This window comes from Anabrus simplex, chromosome 3 (genome assembly GCF_040414725.1).
Source record: "Anabrus simplex isolate iqAnaSimp1 chromosome 3, ASM4041472v1, whole genome shotgun sequence".
NCBI lineage: Eukaryota > Metazoa > Arthropoda > Insecta > Orthoptera > Tettigoniidae > Anabrus > Anabrus simplex.
This window is the reverse complement of record NC_090267.1, coordinates 66,686,361-66,707,391: the sequence shown is the minus strand read 5'-3', so window position 1 is coordinate 66,707,391 and position 21,031 is coordinate 66,686,361. Positions and strand designations below refer to the sequence as shown.

At 42.4% G+C, this 21,031-nt stretch overlaps 1 protein-coding gene and 1 non-coding gene across 2 annotated transcripts in view; both read left to right on the top strand.

The window, feature by feature from the left end:
* Positions 1-21,031, top strand: part of LOC136865971 (glutaredoxin domain-containing cysteine-rich protein CG31559) — a 493,946-nt gene that overhangs the window by 170,207 nt on the left and 302,708 nt on the right. The window lies entirely within an intron of this gene.
* Positions 9,419-9,495, top strand: TRNAS-CGA (transfer RNA serine (anticodon CGA)). The gene has a single exon. It is a non-coding gene; the product is annotated as a tRNA-Ser (tRNA).

Genomic DNA, 21,031 nt, shown 5'->3' with positions numbered 1-21,031 from the left:
TTCCTTTTCCCAATTATTTTGGTACGGCATTAATGTTGATAAGCCCCAGATTTACGACCGAATGTCCTTCCCTATGTGAAGAGATATATTCACTATTGCATGTTAGTGGTGTGATGTGATGTGTTGTATGTCAGTGAAGATGTGTATTAAGGCGATCACAAACACTGATTACGTGGTTACAACCCCGGTCTGCACGAGAATCGAAGCCGGGGCGCTATGAACCGAAAGGCCATTCAGCTAAGGAGCCGGACAAATTTCACAACACGAAATGCTTGGTAATAATTGTTACACTCTGCAGTTGCGTAATTTGAATACTGAAAGTCGGACTCTTTTGCCGATTCTAGTTATATGTCTTCTGAGGAGATACTCTAGTTGTATCCACCTCGATATGAAGAGACAGTAAAAAAAGTTGTGTAGGAATCAGATGAAATTCAACAAAGAAGGCACCGTCTCAGCCGCCTAGGTGTTTGCTAACGAAGAGAGTGGCCAATGTTACGACAGGCCCGCTCCGTATGAACTTGTCTGACCGGTAACAAGAGTATTTTGCAACAAGGAGAATGTTATAGATTTGCCCTACAGCACTGCACCACACCTATCAGTCCGGTCGTGTAGAACTGTTCAATGCTTGTGAATTGGGAACATGCATCATTTTCAAAAATATTTTTTTTGAAAAGTACACCAATGAAATAGTACGTAAACGTGTTGCATTGTGGTATGTTGCCTTGTTTTCTACCATTAAAAAAATATTTAATAGTGCCTTTCCGCAAGGCGAGTGAAACGGCCTCTGACGTAAGCGGCGCGCTGTGACGTCACGATCCAGTACCGCATGGAGCTCTACCAGCCGTTGTGCATCAGCCGTTGCTAAAAGCCGATTGTTTATTGTTCATGATCGCGAATAACTTCGAAATGACAGAAGAAAGGTTCAAAACAGCACAGTCAGATAATCTACCATGTGTAGATGTCATCATTCTTGAAAAATGTGACTTTTGTGGCCGCAGAAATTCGCGAATAACAAGCAAGTTTGTAAGTGGCGTCTTTTATATACGTGCAATGTACTGTAACCCATAGTATTAGGATAACAACGAACCTGGATAGATATCACATCACTTTCAACATTTCCTTCTAGACTGATTCCCCTATTAAAGAAAAACATTACATTTTCGGGCTTTCAGCATTAGTTAAGTAAGAAATCGGATTTCAGCACTAACATAAACATATAGGTAGCATTATAGTACTAGTCCGCTTCTGTGGTGTAGTGGTTAATGTGTGCCACTCCCGCAGGCCCGGTTTCGATTCCCGGCTCTGCCATGAAAGTTGAAAACAAATAGTACGAGAGCTGGAACGGGGTCTACTCAGCCTCGGGAGGTCAACTGAGTAGAAGGGTTTCGAATCCCACCTCAGCCATCCTCGAAGTGGTTTTTCGTATTTTCCTACTTCTCCTCCAGGCACCTAAGGCCACGGCCGTTTCCTTCCCTCTTCCTTGTCTATCCCTTCCGATCCTCCCATCCTCCAACAAGGCCCCTGTTGAGCATAACAGGTGAGGCCGCCTGGGCGAGGTAATGGCCCTCCTCACCAGTTGCATCACCATACTCAAAGTCTCACGTTCCAGGACACTGCCCTTGAGGTGGTAGAGGTGAAATCCCTCGCTGAGTCTGAGAGAAAACCAACCCTGAAGGATAAACTGATTAAGAAAGAAAGAAAGAAGGAAAGAAAGAAAGAAAGATCATAGTACTATAGGGCTATAATCTATCATTCCCCAAAAAATATATATTTATGGTTGGGACAACTGGCCTACCCACTTCCGGCGCCCATGAAAGAGAATTAAATATCTTTGTGAAGGGAAAAAGTTAAACATGATAAAGATAAATATGACCATCTAGTTTTCGCAAGTCGGGCTGAGTGGTTCAGACTGTTGAGGTGCTGGCCTTCTGACCGCAACTTGGCAGGTTCGATCCTGGTTCAGTCCGGTGGTAGTTGAAGGTGCTCAAATACGTCAGCCTCGTGTCGGTAGATTTACTGGCACGTAAAAGAACTCCTGCAGGACTAAATTCCTGCACATCGGCGTCTCCGAAAATTGTAGAAGTAGTTAGCGGGGCGTGAAGCCAATAACATTAATTACATTTGGCTTTTAACAAGCTGAGCATATCAGGAAAGAAAAGTGTCCTGGTGACATTTTAGTCGCTCAATACAGGAATGTCTTTGGGTGCTGTGACTTTTACTATTTTTTTTTCTGTTTGCTTTACGTCACACCGTCACATATAGGTCTTATGGCGACGATGGGACAGGAAAGGCCTAGGAATGGGAACAAAGCGGCCGTGGCTCTAGGTACAGCCTCAGTATTTGCCTGGTGTGAAAATGGGAAACCACGGAAAACCATCTTCAGGGCTGCCGGCAGTGGGGTTCAAAACTCACTATCTCCCGGATGCGAGCTCACAGCTGCGCGCTCCTAACCGCACGGCCAACTCGCGCGGTATTTTTACCCTTCGGTTTATTGACTTGGCTTGTATAACCTAAATCTTAGGCTAAGTTGGATAATATTTTAAACACCTACATCACTATTTTCACCTGTGTGCAATTATGTTATTTATTTCATTAATATTATGATAATTATTATAATTGAGCATTGTTAACTTATGAGACCCCAACAGACAAGCATTGGTTTTGTGTAGAGTTATACATTTGTTAAATTCACGTTGTTTCCTTTCATAATGTACACGCCTATCCTTTGTTACATTATAGAGTATTTAGATATAGCCTAAATTTCTTTACCAATTAAGCTCTTCAATAAAGACATACATAACTGTCCCATGCCAAGATAGAATTAGAGCTGTCAAAATGGTTCATAACCCCTTTGATTTATTATCTTGACATGGATCACCCAAAACATAGGTTAGGTTTGGAGAATACTTTAATAATCAGCATTATTTAATGCACTGTTTATTACTTTCATATTCCAAGATGTAATTGAAGCATTTAAATAAAGCATCATACATTAAAATTTAAAGTTTTACCACTAGAACAGCTGACATGGAAAAGTGATTTGAAAATTCAAACAAATTCATCTTACGTTAAAATCTTCAAAAAAATAAACTGTAGACTTTTCCGATATATCACCAGCATTTCTCCGGCTCGCCAAAATCCATTTCTCCCTAGTTTTAGCGTCTTTGGAACATTTATAAACAATTTGTTTGGTACGGTATGCGATGTGCTATTGCACATCGGAACTCTACACCATTTATAAGTTTTCTGCCTCACTGTCTGCGCAGGATTCATTTTAAGTCTAAAATATACCACTCAGATTATTATCCAATGTATAGACCTCGAATTTAACTATACCAGACACTAACGTAAAGTAGAAATACGCGAAGTGTATCCTGCTTCTCACAGCACACTATGTGTTATTTCGTCTGCTAATTCAGTCAACCTGTACGATGACGTCAGACCAATGAGATCGCGTACTTGCGTGACGTGACATTTTCGTAGATTTTTATCATGTTTGGAGTTATTATATGTACATTCTGATCACATTTTTGAATTCTGCATGAAATTTTGAATCAGATTAGCATATTTTTAATTAAAACACCGGATCATGCATGTTCCCTATTGAGCCCGTTCCAAACTCAGGCCAGACTTGAAGAAGACCCGTTATCCCACAGGACCAATGCTATTTTTCAAATACTTGCTTTTCAATTTCCTGACAGGAGACCCGTTCGTTTTTTTTCCCTATCTGGTTTACTTCGCACCTAGACAGACAGGTCTCATGGTGACGATGGGATACGGTGGGGCTAAGAATGGGAAGCAAGCAACCGTGGTCTTCGTTAAGGTGTAACCAAATACAGTAGAGACAATACACGACACTGAGCGAGATATCGAGGGACAGCTATTGGAGCTCTCTCTAGCGGATAGACCTGAACGGTACTGATTCTGTCATAAGAGCACGTGTATTTTTGTGTGAAGTTTTGGTGTTATTTATGCGTTTTCAGTGAGTTGAGATAATTAAATAGTAGCGTGTGTCATTCCTTGATATCTCCTCTCAACATGAGGGGAAAGGTATGTGCTGTGTTTGGCTGCAGTAATTACGAAGTAGAGAAAAATGCGCGCTCGTAATTCAGGTTCCCTCGTGACAAGAACATGTAAGTAATATTGTGTTTGCATATATATTCTTCCAGTGACAGAGATTTTTATAGTACTTCATAATCTTCTGACCTGCTCGACCCATGTTTTAACGGGCTTAAAATATAATACGCATATTTTTTTGTATAGTGCAGCAGTTAACCTTCAATACCGATGTGTTGTTGTAGGTGTGATCTGTGGGTTTTGAAATGTCACAGAAGCGATTTGGATAAAGTGTATCAGAAAGAAGGGTCGTTACGCTTGTATAAGAATTATAAGATCTGTTCAGATCATTTCCAGTCCAGTGACTTTAAAAATCCTCAGCTATACAGCCAAGGGTATGTTACATTTTTACTCTAATTGTACGTAAATATTCCTCAAATCATCACTATCGACAACATTTTCAAACTTTTCTTTCTTTTATTCCTCTTCTCAGATTAAAGCCTGGATTTTATAGATTTTCTTTCTGTTAGTAGGCTTCATGTTAAGAGGAAAATTGTCCAGCTATTAAATGTTAATTCATTGCATCATATGTGTAAGGAATGTGCCGATATTTTTATTGACAAATGTCTTAATGTGATGATACATTGTTTTTAAATGAGGAAAAAAAACAAATCCAATCGTAAGATTTCAGGCAGGTATGCTAAAGCTAAAAAAGTAATGCATAAATGAAAGATCAAGCCATTTCACAGCAGTCCATTTCATACCTTGTTTATATGTCTAATTTCAGTCTTTGAATAATAACCTTTTAAATAATTCTTCATTCATTTATCCAGAATTGCTTTAGCAACTTCGAAGTTAATATCTCAGTACCACTGTCTTTCTAGACGTAATTTATTTATCCATTTCCGTATATACATTTCCATTGATATTTGAATTTAGCGCGATTTGTTCAGGTCAAGTCACTAGGAGCGCCACCGTCGAATTGTCTCCCATTTTAGCAAGGCGAAATCCATAAGTGTCGTGTATTGTCTCTACTGTATTTGGTGTAACCCCAGCATTTGTCTAGTGTGGAAATGGGAAACTGGGGAGAACCATCTTCAGGGCTGCCAACAGAGGACTTTTCTCTTTCCTTACAATTTGCTTTACGTCACACCGACACAGATAGGTCTTATGGCGAAGATGGGATGGGACAAGACGAAGAATAGGAAGCAAACGACCGTGGTCTTAGTTAAGGTATAACCCTTCATATGTCTAGTGTGGAAATGGGAAACCATGAAAAACTATATCCAGGGCTGCCGACAGAGATTCGAACCCGCTGTCTCCCAAATAGCTCACAGCTACCTGACGCTAACAACATAGCTAACTCGCCCGATGTGTAACATGTTGAATTTCTATGAAGATATTGAATGAAATGTGGTTGAAGAGAACGAGTGAGTTCGGTCCGATGAACGTAGCTCTGAGCTTTCATTAAGGAGGTGGTGTGTTCAAACCGCCGTGTCAGCAGCTTTAAAGGTGATTTTCCGTGGTTTGCCACTTTGACACCAGGCAAATGCTGCGGAATCTTAATTGACACTATGTGCCCGGACTATTTAAAGTGCTGTAAGTCCTCTGTGCCGGCATGATTTAGACTTACAGGAAAACTAATCCCAGTCGTTAGTTTTTTGCTAGATAATTATAACATTTTACGTCAGTTATATATTAGCCCGCCTGGTGGCCGTGATCATTAAGGCGTTGAATTCTAAACGGTCTGACACCGAGGTTAGCCGGTTCGAGTCCCGTTGGTCGAAAATAATGTCACCATCAGAATGTTGGCCGGCAGGGTAGGGGAGTTGTGGTATACAATTTATAATCACTAGATAAAAAAAACTCGTTGGCTGAACGGTCAGCGTACTGGCCTTCGGTTCAGAGGGTCCCGGGTTCGATTCCCGGCCGGGTCGGGGATTTTAACCTTAATTGGTTAATTCCAATGGCACGGGGGCTTGGTGTATGTGTTGTCTTCATCATCATTTCATCCTCATCACGACGCGCAGGTCGCCCACGGGAGTCAAATAGAAAGACCTGCACCTGGCGAGCCGAACCCGTTCTGGGATATCCCGGCACTAAAAGCCATACGACATTTCATTTCATCACTAGATTGCGTGCTAAAAGCCTGGATTAAATTCCAAACCTCTCCGCAGTGCTCATATGGAGTGAGGGCATATGGCGCTGTTGATGGTGATTCGTCCGTCGGATGAGGACGTTAAGCCTTGGTGCTATTTGACGCTAGTAGGCTATGTGCCGGCACGGGGTTTCATCCTCTCCGTCACGTCATTCATTTCATCTCATTAACTCCTCTGAGGAGGTTGACGGCAGGAAAGACATCCGGTCATAAAAACCCGCCACGATAGATTCATCTCACCTCATACCCGACCCCGTAGAGAAACGGGACAAGGATTGGACAGGCTATGTGCCGGCACGGGGTTTCATCCTCTCCGTCACGTCATTCATTTCATCTCATTAACTCATCTGAGGAGGCTGACGGCAGGAAAGACATCCGGTCATAAAAACCCGCCACGATAGATTCATCTCACCTCATACCCGACCCCGTAGAGAAACGGGACAAGGATTGGACAGGCATGTTATTTATATATTCTAGAAGAAGGCAGGGAATGGTAGGGTGCGTGATTAGCTTCATGGCTTACTTCTAGCTTTCCGCTCGGACGAACGACGTTTTATTCCCGGTTCATCCCGGGTTTGAATATTCACTTGAAAAATCACGCGGTGTCAGGAAAGGCATGTAGCCTTAAACCCCCGCCAAAATTCAAAATAAGCCAGGTGACTCCAGTGAACATAGAAATAACCGGGTTAGCCCGAAGAAAAATTTTATTCTAGGGGAAAAAAACCGTCTGTCACATTAAATCCGTCAACAGTCACGTAAGGACTGGCTTAGTGCATGTGCTTACAGAACATTGCCCTAGGAAACACTACCAATTACTAACGAAAGATAATGAAATCTGTTGGTTGAAAAAGAAGCCGACAACACGCTAAGGCAAACAATGGAATCGATGCCATGACTAGCTTTCGTCAAATATTTGACTGTCGTAGTGAAGTATTTTGTTTCGTGCGGCTGTAGTATTATTACCAGGGCTATGCTTTTGTTGACATGTCATCTTTTAATTGGTTCATAACAGACATTGCTAACTTGTACAGAAATCCTGATCATAATTCCCACGTTGTAGAAATTCTAATTTATTAGGTCAATTTTTGTCATTCATGTCATTTTCTAAGAATATACGTCATTATTTGGTCATTTTATGGAATTCATTGGAATATTTTATATTTTCTGAGTCATTTTCTTACATGTTTGAGGATTTTGAAGCATTTACGCGTTTGGTATTGGATTTTATCACATCTTTAAGTGAGATTGAATACGGAGACTTGAAAATCTTCACAACGTCAATCTGGGGACTTAAAGAAACTTTGTTCACCACTTACTTCCTGGAAATGTCCACATTCCAGGAGAGACACCTCCAATTGTAGAAGTCTTCCTCGTGAGCAGTCGAGATTTTCTTCTGAAGAGGCAGAGCAAAGTTCTCTGCGAAACGTAAAGAATTGCACCTTGTTTTCTTGACATGACAAAAGCCTAAAAGCTTATTATAATGTCTATAACACAATTATAAGATGTACAACTCGATTAGTAAATTGACTGTAAACTTTCATTTAAAATTAGTTATTTTTTAAAGTTTTCGGATCATCTTAGCGGATTTTTGTCGTCATTTTACAGATCATTTTTTAAACATTTTTAGACCATCAAAATCCTGGCTCACCGAGCTCGATAGCTGCAGTCGCTTAAGTACGGCCAGTATCCAGTATTCGGGAGATAGTGGGTTCGAACCCCACTGTCGGCAGCCCTGAAGATGGTTTTCCGTGATTTTCCATTTTTCACACCAAGCAAATGCTGGGGCTGTACCTTAATTAAGGCCACGGCCGCTTCCTTCCCATTCCTAGCCCTTTCCTGTCCCATCGTCGCCATAAGACATATCTGTGTCGGTGCGGCGTAAAGCAGCTTGCAAAAAAAAAAAAAACATATCCTGGCTCTGACTATTACTAACAGCGTCACACAGGCGCGCAAAGTAGTACCGTATTAATACCTACAGCCCTGTACGGATATACAAAATAGTATCCGCATCCGTACTTCCTTCATCCACAACTGCGAATGATTATCCGCGGATATTGTAAACATTTTACACCCAAGGTATTGAAACGGATAGATCCGTTACCATAATACAATAGGCCTGATACCTGCCACTAAACCCTCTACAGTCACAGGTTTATGAGGGGTTTCGTTTTGCGACGTATTGAGCGGTTCCCTTTAACAAACTTTGCTCCTTCCTTCCACTAATTGCGGGCAGGAGCCAGTTAGGCTTATGTCAGGTTTACGGCTTTTTGGACTCAAGGCTCGTAATATATCACCATTCTTCCACACGGATGTCAAGGGTCATCTAACTGCAAACAAAAATAAGAGTATATCTCAGTGAAAATCAATAAACTATTATTTATAAAGCATCAGCAAAATTGTCCGCTCAGCCATAGAGTTCGCACCCGCTAAGACACTAACTTCGCTGATATCTGCATCCGTGCAAGGCTCTATACCCGCAATATGGAAAGAAGCGTTCTGACAGATAGAACTGGATGGACGAGCATTGCTCATGCCATTGCACAGTGTTGACACATTCCTGTATTCCTTTCTCCATCCCTTCGCTTCCGGTTCACTTGTTCGTTCAGACCGCTGTGTTCTGTTGTACGTAACTCAGAAGTGAGAGAGGTTTGGCAACTCCAAGCAGCACGAGCCGGCCAGTAGGCTTATCTCCATGGCAACCAAAGTGGGCCTGCCCACGTTTCCCTACTCCCTTCTTCCCATCCAGGCAGGCAGTAAACGGATCTCCCTCTAAGACAGAACGCTTCTTTTAGTATTACGACCGTTGTAATACCATATGCAACAAAACAAACCGCATTGAAATAATAGCTCATCTGCACTCCACGTTTCCCTAGCAACGAAGTCTTTATTTGTTGAATATTGAATTTTCACGACCGCATTGTAATCGAAACAGACTTTCAACGTATTAGGTCGTGTTACGTACATGTAGTACGTGTTGAAGAGATGTTAAATACAGAACAAAAATGGCCAGCCGGACACCAGTGGGATCCGAACCCACAACCGACGCGAAATCGGAAGGTGTGCTGCTAGCACACTGTAGAGTGCGTTTAAGTCGCCCGTTGTGGGGCATGTCAATGAATATTGAATTTTCACGACCGCATTGTAATCGAAACAGACTTTCAACCTGTAGCTCAGATCCTTTCAAACAGAACAAAGTTGGCCTAGGCCACCATAGCTCAATTGGTAGAGCAACCGACGCGAAATCGGGAGGTTGTGGGTTCGGATCCCACTGGTGTCCGGCAGGCCATTTTTGTTCTGTATTTAACATCTCTTCAACACGTACTACATGTACGTAACACGACCTAATACGTTGAAAGTCTGTTTCGATTATTTATTTCTTGTACGTAATAGTTTGCCATATTGTGAATTAATTGTTGTATTGAATTCTGCAATTATGGTTCTCACAACAGAGGAGGAGGGAACATTATTTCCGGTCATACGGAGTGCCGCGTCAGAATGGGCCGAGTTTGCTTCATGTTAAAGAACAGTACGAGGAGCGAATTAATAAGGAGGCACCGTTGACAAGTTCCGTCATACGGGGTCAGTCTTACGTCAATGAAAGGGAACAACAGTTTCAGAGGGCTCCGGGTTCGATTTCTGGCCGGGGCGAAGATTTTACCCTTAAATTGTTATCTCTCCTAGCTCAGGGACTGGGTGTTGGTACTGTCCGCAACATCTCTACACATTACACACCACAATAACACGCAGTTTCCTATACACGGCAGAAGCCACCCACCCGCTTCGGAGGGTCTGCCTTGCAAGGGCTGCACCAAGCTAACAATAACCACAGGAAATAAATTCATTTCTACTGACTGCTCGGAACATTCCGCTTAGTCGATCAGCTCGTCTCCTTACTCCGAAGTCTTCCCAACACTACTTTTTCTTGTCAAAAATCGTGCTGCTTTCCTTTGGATCTTTCCCATTTCTCGTATCAAGTAATCCTGGCGTGCGTCGCATACACTCAAGTCATACTGTAACTGTGGTCTGTAGATTTCAGTGTATCTGAAGATAAGCACTTACAGTTTGTTTCAGAGAACTGAGTGAGAGGTGGTAGTGATTATTGTTTTAAGAGGAAGTACAACTAGGCAAGCATTCTTTATATAAGACTAAAAAATGAAAGGGGTCCGACACTTCAAAAATGAAGGTATCGGCCAAAGAATGACAAGGGCCACGAAGGGCATAGGAATGAAAGACTCCGTAGGATTCACAAACCTAATACTATTGGGTTCTGAAAAGAACAAGAGTTGACCAAGGGAGGTGGGATAAGATAGATGAAAGGCACGAGCCTGGCACAAGTAAGTGGAAGCAATGTCAGGACTCAACTAAGGGCCCCGAGGTCACAACCAACGCTCCTAAGTTGAGACCTCCTGGGGTCCTTTTAGTCGCCCCTCTTATGAGAGGCAGGGATTCCGCGGGCGTTATTTTACCAAACCTACTCACACGGATGAAAACTGAGTCAGAAATATGGTATACTGTGCATGTTAGTTTGTCTTGTCAGGTCGACGTTTGTGAGCAACAAATATACAAGCATTTGTCATGCCATATTATAGAACTGTCATACTGTTATCGCTGCAGTATGAGCAAAGGAACACAAAATTGTCATCCAGTTGAGCTGTGGTACGTCAAACTGTCCAAACAGACCTCTGATCTATAATAAATGAAGAGGTCGATATAGACTGGCATTAAAATGTTTAAAAGCCATAATTCCCAGTGTTGCCTCTCTGAAACGAAGGTGTAGAGTAGCGTTTCTATGAGTCGGGATAGACAGGAAACTCGTAATGATGCGCCTGGTCTGGGTCGACCGTCAACGTGCAGAAGTGCAGGAAGAAGGATATCAGAAGAAATAGGGATTAGCAAGAACAGTGTGAACACCATTATTCACTACAGTTTGAGTAAGTGGAAGATCTGTTTTGCATCTGTGCTGCGCACGTTGACTGTTAAGCGGAAAACAACGCGGATGAAAATTGTTAGAGCTTTCATTAACACGTCTGACTGAGATCTATCTTTTCTGAAAAAGATCATCAAGAAGGCGCATGAACTAGTCGTAAATACATTTTCTGTTTCTGTTCCGCACCAACATCGCATGCGCCTCCGTCGCCATTTATCCAAAACTTGATGGTTATTATGCGTTGCTCCATTGCACTATGACACGAGTCTTCACACGCATTACGTTCGACTGGTCGCAGCAGACTAACCTGCTTCAGCTCCGTGTGGTGAAGGCTACGTGGCGCTTCTCGAGATGCCTTTCTATTCACTTGCGCATGAATGCAGTATTACCACACGTTGCCATTGCGATGGCAGTCCATTTACCATACTTTTTAGACACACCTTATAAATAAAATGGTTTTTGTCGGTTCATTGTTCTACACAAAAATTCTACGCATGCTGTTTTCATTGAAAACTGTTTCAAATTCCTTCCTTGAAGTTTTTAATGCAACAGGTTGTATATTCTTTAGCGTATCATGGGACCAATATATCCCAATTTGCTTCTCCAAACAGTACTGACATCCTTTACTTTTATGAAAATCCACAGCCTGTTTCCAGTCATTCGACTGGGTCAGCTATGGAATGAATGAAGGCCCCCCCCCCCCCATCTAGCGCCGAGGATATGAATTGTGCCGGCTGGCGAAGCCTGTCGCACTCCTCTGAGGCACTGATTAATGACTGGCAGATGAAATGAAATAATATTGGAGAGAGTTTCTGGAATGAAAGATGACAGCGAAAACCTGAGTAGTCGGACAAAAACCTATCTTGCCTCCACTTTGTCCATCACAAATCTCATATGGAGTGACCGGGATTGGAACCATGTAACCCAGCGTTAAGAGATCGACGCGCTGCCGCCAGAGCCACGGAGGCTTTCTTTCTTGTATATACTGGAATATTTCTAGAGCATTTAGTCTAATCTCCCAAGAAATCTCCGTAATGAAACACTTCCGTTTTCTACTGCAATGTGCCGTTCATCGAAATGGAAATAAACATGGCGTTGTAATATGAAATGATCATGCTCTTTTACACTTTCACGATTTGTCAGACGAACATTCTGAATTGCTCCGTTCCATAACTATTTTGTTGGAGAAATTCCAGTCATCAGTGACATACAATCAGTTGTCTTGTCGATGAAATAGAACTCAGAGAGTCAGAGTAGGTAAAGCATTAATTTAATTTTTGTATTGCTTGCCACAGGATTTTCATCCCAATTACAGCAGCATTTTTGTGATACAAGGCAAAATTATAAATTATTATTCATTAGTATTACCTACCCTAACTTAATTAAGTTTAATCTAAACTAATCTAATATAATTAATCTAATCCTATCTCTCCTGCTATTGTGGGCTTGGGCTTACAAGCCTTAGTTCCAACATGGTTTAATATACTGAGCATACAGTGTTTTATCATAACTGCTATCTTTTAATGATAGCCGTGAATTATTTTAAAATATTGTCATGTTTGTACTGAAATTACCTGATCCTGGAAGCATTAAGAGGGGAATTCATCAAGAGAGTATTATTGGACCTTTAGGTTTTCTTCTTTACTTCCTCAACCTTACATGGTTGGTGGGCAACATTGTCACACTAACGATAAAGTCATTCTGTCCCGTGTTAACTTCTTTACACCGGGCGAGTTGGCCGTGCGGTTAGAGTCGCGCGGCTGTGGGCTTGCATCCGGGAGATAGTGGGTTCGAATTCCACTGTCGGCAGCCCTGAAGATGTTTTTTCCGTGGTTTCGCATTTTCACACCAGGCAAATGCTGGGGCTGTACCGTAATTTAGGCCACGGCCGCTTCCTTCCCACTCGTAGGCCTTCCCGATCCCATCGTCGCCATCAGACCTATCTGTGTCGGTGCGACGTTAAGCAATTAGTAATATATATATTTACTGTTGCGTACGGTCGTCCATTCTTGATGTCCGTCATAAATTATTTTTCTCTGTCTTCGTATTCTCTTTTTGCTCTCCATCCTTCCCTCCATCAGATTGATGCACCAGTTCGAATGTCTTAGCAGCTGACCTATGAATCTGTTCCTTCTACTTTGTAATATACTATTTTTACCAGCTGTTATTTTTCTTATATATAGTATTTAATATGACTAAAGAACTGGAATCAGAGATACGACTTTTGTGAAGGATGTTATACTGTATAGAGTAGTAAATAATTTACAATAATCTGAGCGATTTACTAACAGATCTCAACAAATGTTGTGGGATGGACAGCATGCAATGGTATGATGGTCATTGATGTGAAAAGTCAGGTGTGTCAGAGGAAAATTCCTCTCAGTTTTAATTACTGCGTTAATGGGGTGAAAGTGAATGTAAATAAAGTTTACAGATTTCTTCATAATTATGGTTCCGAGAGTATTTAGAGGTTGTAAGTAAGAATATAAAAGAGAGGGCATGTAAATCTCTGGTAGGACCACAATTAGAGTATAGTTCGAGAAGTGGAAAAAATCCAAAGAAAAGCAGCTCGATTTGTTCTGGACAATTTTCGGCAAAAGAGTAGCAATAAGAAAATGTTGCAAAGTTTGGGCGAGGTAGAGTTGGGAGAAAGGTCACAAACTGCTCGACTGAGTGGTATGTTCTGAGCTGTCATTGGAGAGATGGGATGACAGTAGACGAATAAGTTTGAGTGCTGTTTTTAAAATAATGAAGTTGGAATTCAAGAGGAAAAATTGGGGTAAATATTCGTTTATAGGCTGAGGAGTTAGATATTGGAATGATGTGGCAAGGGAGATACTCGATAAATTTCCAAATTCTTTGAAATTATTTAAACAACTGACAGGCAATCTGCAACTTCCCTGTTGAATCCTTTTACTAATCTGCAGGTCCAGCCCTGCATCCTATTTCAGTTCGCTTCCCAAGAACTGGAAGCTCTCCGCAATTTGAAGGGTTTGTCCCTTTATTTTTTAATTCCTTTCCCTTTGTCCTCTAGTCAGCAACATTGTCTTACTCTTTTCCGCGCTGATTTTCATTCAGTTTCAATACTCTCCCTCAACATGTCCAATTGCCCTTGTAGCTGCTTCCTCTCTGTTGTCCATACTGCAATATCATATGGAAACCTTCTGCTCCCAGTCCCGATATTTTACCTTTGTCTTCTTCATAATTTCGTCAATAAGCATTATGAATAATAGTGCTAACAGCACACTTCCTTGTCGTAGTCCAGCTCGTTCTTACATATTCGACAAAATAAGGGTAATTTATGTTAGTGTTTACTCTTCAGTTGTGGCAATAAAAGAGTCCATGCAGGCCGTGAGGGAATGTTAAATATGTCCTTTTGTTCGTGTCATTTGTCAGCTGCCTTACGGTGAGATAACGTAAAGTGATCAGCTGATTAACGATAACTGTAATCTCTACAAGTGGGAGGCGTTCAACCTTGTCTCTCTGATTTATGACCTCGAGGTCGTTTGTAAGGAAATCAGTTCTCAGACTTCCTACCATAGGTCCTTGTGCAACATACAACGGTCTTCCTCAATCATAAACTGTCTCTGTGTGAGACTAGGAGTCGGTTACAAAGGACTCGCAACTCCAGTAAACTCCAGTAAAAGGCGCTTCCTTGCTCAAACACAATCGTATTTTGAATACCTACGTAATATTGCCGTCATCTGAATTCCAATAAATAAGTAGGGCTCCATCTTCACAGACACGCAGGTAGGTGTCAGGTCGAAAGACCTGCACCAGGCCTCTCCGGAGGCCATACGCCATTGTTATTATTCCTATTATTATTATTATTATTATTATTATTATTATTATTATTATTATTTATTCATCGTTAGGGCCACTAAGGACCGCGAGATCTCAACTGTTTGTCGTCTTGCGGGCCCACCAGGTTTTCATCCTTTCGGAGCGTGCTTTCTTCCATGCCGGGCTGAGTGCCTCAGACGGTTGAAGCGCTGGCCTTCTGACCCCAACTTGGCAGGTTCGATCCTGGCTCCGTCCGGTGGTATTTGAAGGTGCTCAAATACGTCAGCCTCGTGTCGGTAGATTTACTGGCACGTAAAAGAACTCCTGCGGGACCAAATTCCGGCACCTCAGCGTTCCCAAAAACCGTAAGAGTAGTTAGTGGGACGTAAGCAAATAACATTATTATTATTATTATTATTATTATTATTAATATTATTATTATTATTATTATTTTCTTCCATACATCAAAATGGACATGCTTCAGTCGAGTTGTAACTTCTTGGTGGACCTGTGTAAGTTTGTGTTTGAGTGGGCTCGGAGTTGAATGTCTGTTTCTGAGATTCCGTACTTTAAAGGGTCCTTATCGATCTCCACCAACCAAGGATGTATCGTTTTGAGACTTCTGAGGTAGGATAACAAACGTTTACAGATTCTTTCAACTGTCAATCTGAAATGGTGTGCGTAAAAAGCTATCCTTCTTTTCCGGATTACGCTTGATATCTTGTCGGTGTGGGTGTATATTTCCAGTGGCGTGCACTGAAACCCAGCTACCCTAGCGCTGCTGGGGTAAAGAACATTGTATTTACATTTTCTTATTCCTTAAAACGTTTCTTTATCAAGTTACCGAGCTCGATAGCTGCAGTCGCTAAAGTGCGGCCATTATCCAGTATTGGGGAGATAGTGGGTTCGAACCCCACTGTCGGCAGCCCTGAAGATGGTTTTCCGTGGTTTCCCATTTACACACCAGGAAAATGCTGGGGCTGTACCTTAATTAAGGGCATGGCCGCTTCCTTCCCACTCCTAGCCCTTTCCTGTCCCATCGTCGCCATAAGACCTATCTGTGTCGGTGCGACGTAAAGCCAATAGCAAAAAAAAAAACTTTATCAAGTTAAAAAACTGCAAACAGACAAGTATATACAGCTGTCTCAATAACCCGCTCGCTTTACTTCAGTCCAGTTCTCTCCAGCGAGCTGGTTTCTTTGCCGGCGAAAAAGAGACCTACCCCAGCGAAATTCAAATCGCTTGGTGTCCTCTTGGGATGGCGGGTTTATAGCTGTTGGCTTCGCTCGAGATTCACTGCGTCTTTCGGCGGCAGAGCAGCTAGCTTGGGTACATGTTGATTGTAATTAGTGAACACTCGAAGTGTTCGTCGCCACACACCAGAGGCTACAAGATAAAACAGTATAGCCGCTTGCAGACAGTCTTGCTAATAGAATTAGCCATTTTCTGATATCAAATGTAATATTAGCATTCATTTTATTTTTGGATCTTGGCATGTATGAAGTTTTTGGTAACTATTCATTGACGGCAAGCCAACGGCCGTAGCCGTGTTGAAACATCGGATCCCGTGAGATATCCGAAGTTAAGAAACATTGGGCGTGGTCAGGAGTTGGATGGGTTGCCACGCGCTGTTGGTGGGGGTAAGGGAATGGAGGAGCGGAAAGGCCACACTACCGCACGTAAACTCCGGCTCAGGAACAACCTCTGCGAAGGTTCGGACCTGCCTTCGGGCAGAATAGCCCTTACCTTACCATTGATGGCACGTGTAGCGTATGATTGTCGATACACGCGGAAAAATATTTAGGCTGTCCAGTATGAACACGAAACCAAGGGAAGTAAATATGATTTTGTATTTGGTTGCTCTGTACGAGAGGGTTTGCCTGTAATGATGCTATCTTGTGAATTTCTGTAGCATTCCTCTTGGATTATAAGTGAATTTTTCGCGATTTCTGTGGCAATCTTCGCGAATATAACAGTGACATACGTCGTGAGGAATATTGCCTCTCGTTTGTCGTTGCTGTATGCCAGGGAATATGTAAAACTTCGGCGACGGTAAAATCATCATCATCATCATCATCTGTTTAACCTCCAGGTTCGGCTTTTCCCTCGGACTCAGCGAGGGATCCCACCTCTACCGCCTCACGGGCAGTGTTCTGGAGCTTCAGACTCTTGGTCGGGGGTTACAACTGGGGAGAATGATCAGTACCTTGCCCAGGCGGCCTCACCTGCTATGCTGAACAGGGGCCTTGTGGAGGGATGGGAAGATTGGAAGGGATAGACAAGGAAGAGGGAAGGAAGCGGCCGTGGCCCTAACTTAGGTACCATCCCGGCATTCGCCTGGAGGAGAAGTGGGAAACCACGGAAAACCACTTCGAGGATGGCTGAGGTGGGAATCGAACCCACCTCTACTCAGTTGACCTCCCGAGGCTGAATGGACCCCGTTCCAGCCCTCGTACCACTTTTCAAATTTTCGTGGCAGAGCCGGGAATCGAACCCGGACCTCCGGGGATGGCAGCTAATCACGCTAACCACTACACCACAGAGGCGGACGACGGTAAAATACCTACTAAATATTGCTCTTTCAGTTTAGGTTAGGTTCCTTAAGTTAAAAAAAAAGTTAGTCCCCGTATATTTATGTGAAAACCATGACTACAACTACGAAGCGTCAGTGAGTGAAACTCTAGTACATTTTTTAAAATCTGCTGTAGCTTAAATTGTGATGGTACCGTCACTGCCGTGAGTACTAATTTCCAAATATGTGCGAATATGTTGTTGAAAATATGATTATTCAAGTGAGCTATAATAAGGAAGTTCTTTAATATCTTTACTTACTTATTTCGTTATATTATCTGTTTATTATATTTCCACTTGGTTGTCGAGTGACTTTAGAGTGAGAGGTGGGCTTGGACTGCATTTTTAAATAATTGCATTTGGGTAAGGAATGTGTTCACCGCACGCCACTGTATATTTCTTAGTTGCTCCGAAGTCTGAAAACACCATATTTTAGGCTGGGACCAAAGTTTTTCGGGTATTCCTTCTTTTCTTAATTGGCAGTTTTTCAAGGAGGCTCTGTGTTCGAAGTGTTAATCATTCTGCTGCATATAATGCTTCAGGGCTAATTACAGTTTGATAACGTCGAATTTTTGCATTTCGGGAGATCCAAACCAAACCCCATGGCGCAACTGCCCCGAAGGGCCATGGCCTACCAAGCGACCGCTGCTCAGTCCGAAGGCCTGCAGATTACAAGGTGTGCTGTGGTCAGCACGACGGATCCTCTGGCCGTTATTCTTGGATTTCTACACCGGAGCCGCTATCTCACCATCAGATAGCTCCTCAATTGTAATCGCGTAGGCTGAGTGGACCTCGAACGAGCCCTCAGATGCAGGTGAAAATCCCTGACCTGGCTGGGAATCGAACCCCGGGCCTATGGGTAAGAAGCAGGCACGCTACCCCTACACCGCGGGTCCGGCATTTCGAGAGATTGACTTTATTATTATTATTATTATATTATTATTATTATTATTATTATTATTATTATTATTATTATTATTATTATTATTATTATTATTATTATTATAACGTCCGGCTCCATGGCTAAATGGTTAGCGTGCTGGCCTTTGGTCGGAGGAATCCCGGTTTCGATTCCCGGTCGGGTCGTGGATTTTAAACTTTATAGGTTAATGCCGATGGCTCGAGGGCTGGGTATGCTGTGCCGTCTTCAGCATTAGAATTCATCATAGATAGGGGCTCATCCTCACAGACACGCAGATCGCCTACAAGGCGTCAACTCGAACAGACCTGCACCAGGCTTCACCGGAGGCTACACGTCACAAAAAAAACATTATAACAGAGATATTTAAGAAATAATTTCTATATTGCTATTCGTTTTACGTCGCAGCTATACAGACAGGTTGTATGGCGACGATAGGACAGGAAAGGGCTAAGATTGGAAAGAAAGCGGCAGTGGCCTTAATGAAATTACAGCACGTGCATTTACCTCGTGAGAAAATGGGAAACCATGGAAAGCCATCCTCAGGGCTGTCCACAGTGGGCATTCCATCATCCGAATGTAAGCCCACAGCTACTTGACCCACAACGCGTGGCCAACTTCCTCTGTAATTAATTTCTAGACCTTCTCCTGAACTACTATTTCACCCAGCATGAATAAAATGTGGTCATACCCTTTACTTTAAATAACGATTTTCATTATATCCTATCCAGTTGTTTTCTGGTGGTATACGTACGTACAGTACATATAGAGAGACAGAGAGACAGACATGACAGAAATTTAAAATTTGCATTTTCTTCTTATTCAGAAAACGAACGGTACATAAATATCCGTTTTGTTGTATTTACGTACATTTACTACCCTGCCTGCCAACGGCCGTTGCCGGATCCTGTGAGATCTCCGAAGTTAAGCAAAATTGGGCGTGGTCAAGATTTGGATGGGTTGCCACGCGCTGTTGGTGGAGGGTTGGGAATGGAGGAGCGGAATGGAACTGGTCACCCTACCGTACGTAAACTCAGGCTCAGGCACACCTCTGCGGAGGTTCGGACCTGCCTTCGGGCAGAATACACCCTTACATCCTGCCTAGAAAATTGGAATATTCCTCGTGTTAAATTCAAGAAAAAATTCTATCGTGGGGACAAAGAATCGGAAACAAATGTGTTGCCCGTTTAACCCTAATGAAAACATTATAGTGTAACATGACATTGCTGAAAGAGACGTTCTCGGTTGACAGCTTAACAAGAGAATGAAGTACTTATTTCCGGCACATTGTACTGCATGCTTCAACTGAAAGTGAAGTACAGGAACAGTTATGGAGCAATTACCAGCTCACTGGGTCACACCGCATGCAAATACAGAGTACCGCAAAGTGTTAACTGTGAAGCCGTAAGCGAGACATCTTTTATGGCAAACCAGACGAAATGTACCGTAACAATAGTGCATAGTTATGTTTGGCTCAGCTAGAAACACGAAGAATATTCTGAATGAGTGTGGGAGGCAGCTAGAAGTGGTAGAGCAGAGGAATGTGAATCCCATTACTGGCATTGTCTGTGAACTGTTGAAAAATATCCTTTAAATATTTAATAAATCGCACACATACCGTAGTCCTTGAAGAACACTTTCTAAACTACAGTGGAGAGCGCGAAATTGAAGTCACTCCTGAAGGTAAGCGTAAAATTTAATCCATGTACGTAAACTATTCTTTATGAAATGGCGTATGGCTTTTAGAGCCAGGAGTGTCCGAGGACAAGTTCGGCTTGCCAGATGCAGGTCTTTTGATTTGACGTCCGTAGGCGACCTGCGCGTCATGATGAGGATGAAATGACGACGAAGACGACACATACACCCAGCCATCGTGCCAGCGAAGTTAACCAACTATGGTTAAAATTCCCGACCCTCCCGGGAATCGAACCCGGGACCCCTGTGACCAAAGGCCAGCATGCTAACCATTTAGCCATGGAGCCGGCCACTATTCTTTATGCAGTAATTCTACATACAGTAGATGCATAGTTCATAAACATACAACGGAAATACTACTACTACTACTACTACTACTACTACTACTACTAATAATAATAATAATAATAATAATAATAATAATAATACTGAATGGAACTAGTGTCCGGTTCATTGGCTGAACCTTCAGCATAGTGGCCCTCGGTTAAGAGGGCTAGGGTTCGATTCTAGGCCGAGTCGGAAATTTTAACACTGATAAATTCCTTTAGCTCAGGGACTAGGTGTTTGTGTTCGTCTTAATATAAATCTTAATTTATTTAAAATACATCACACAACAAACCAGTACAGAAAGATGCTTTAGTCAATACATCTCTCCACGTCCACATAGGGTTGGCAATAGGAAGGGAATAGGCCGAAGAAATGGGCTAAATTAATTCCAGTGGCGCTCCCAGTTAATAACAATAATAATAATAATAATAATAATAATAATAATAATAATAATAATAATAATAATAATAATAAACCAAACCAAACCAAACCCCGTGGCACTACAGCCCTTGAAGGGCCTTGGCCTATCAAGCGACCGCTGCTCAGCCCGAAGGCCTGCAGATTACGAGGTGTCGTGTGGTAAGCACGACGAATC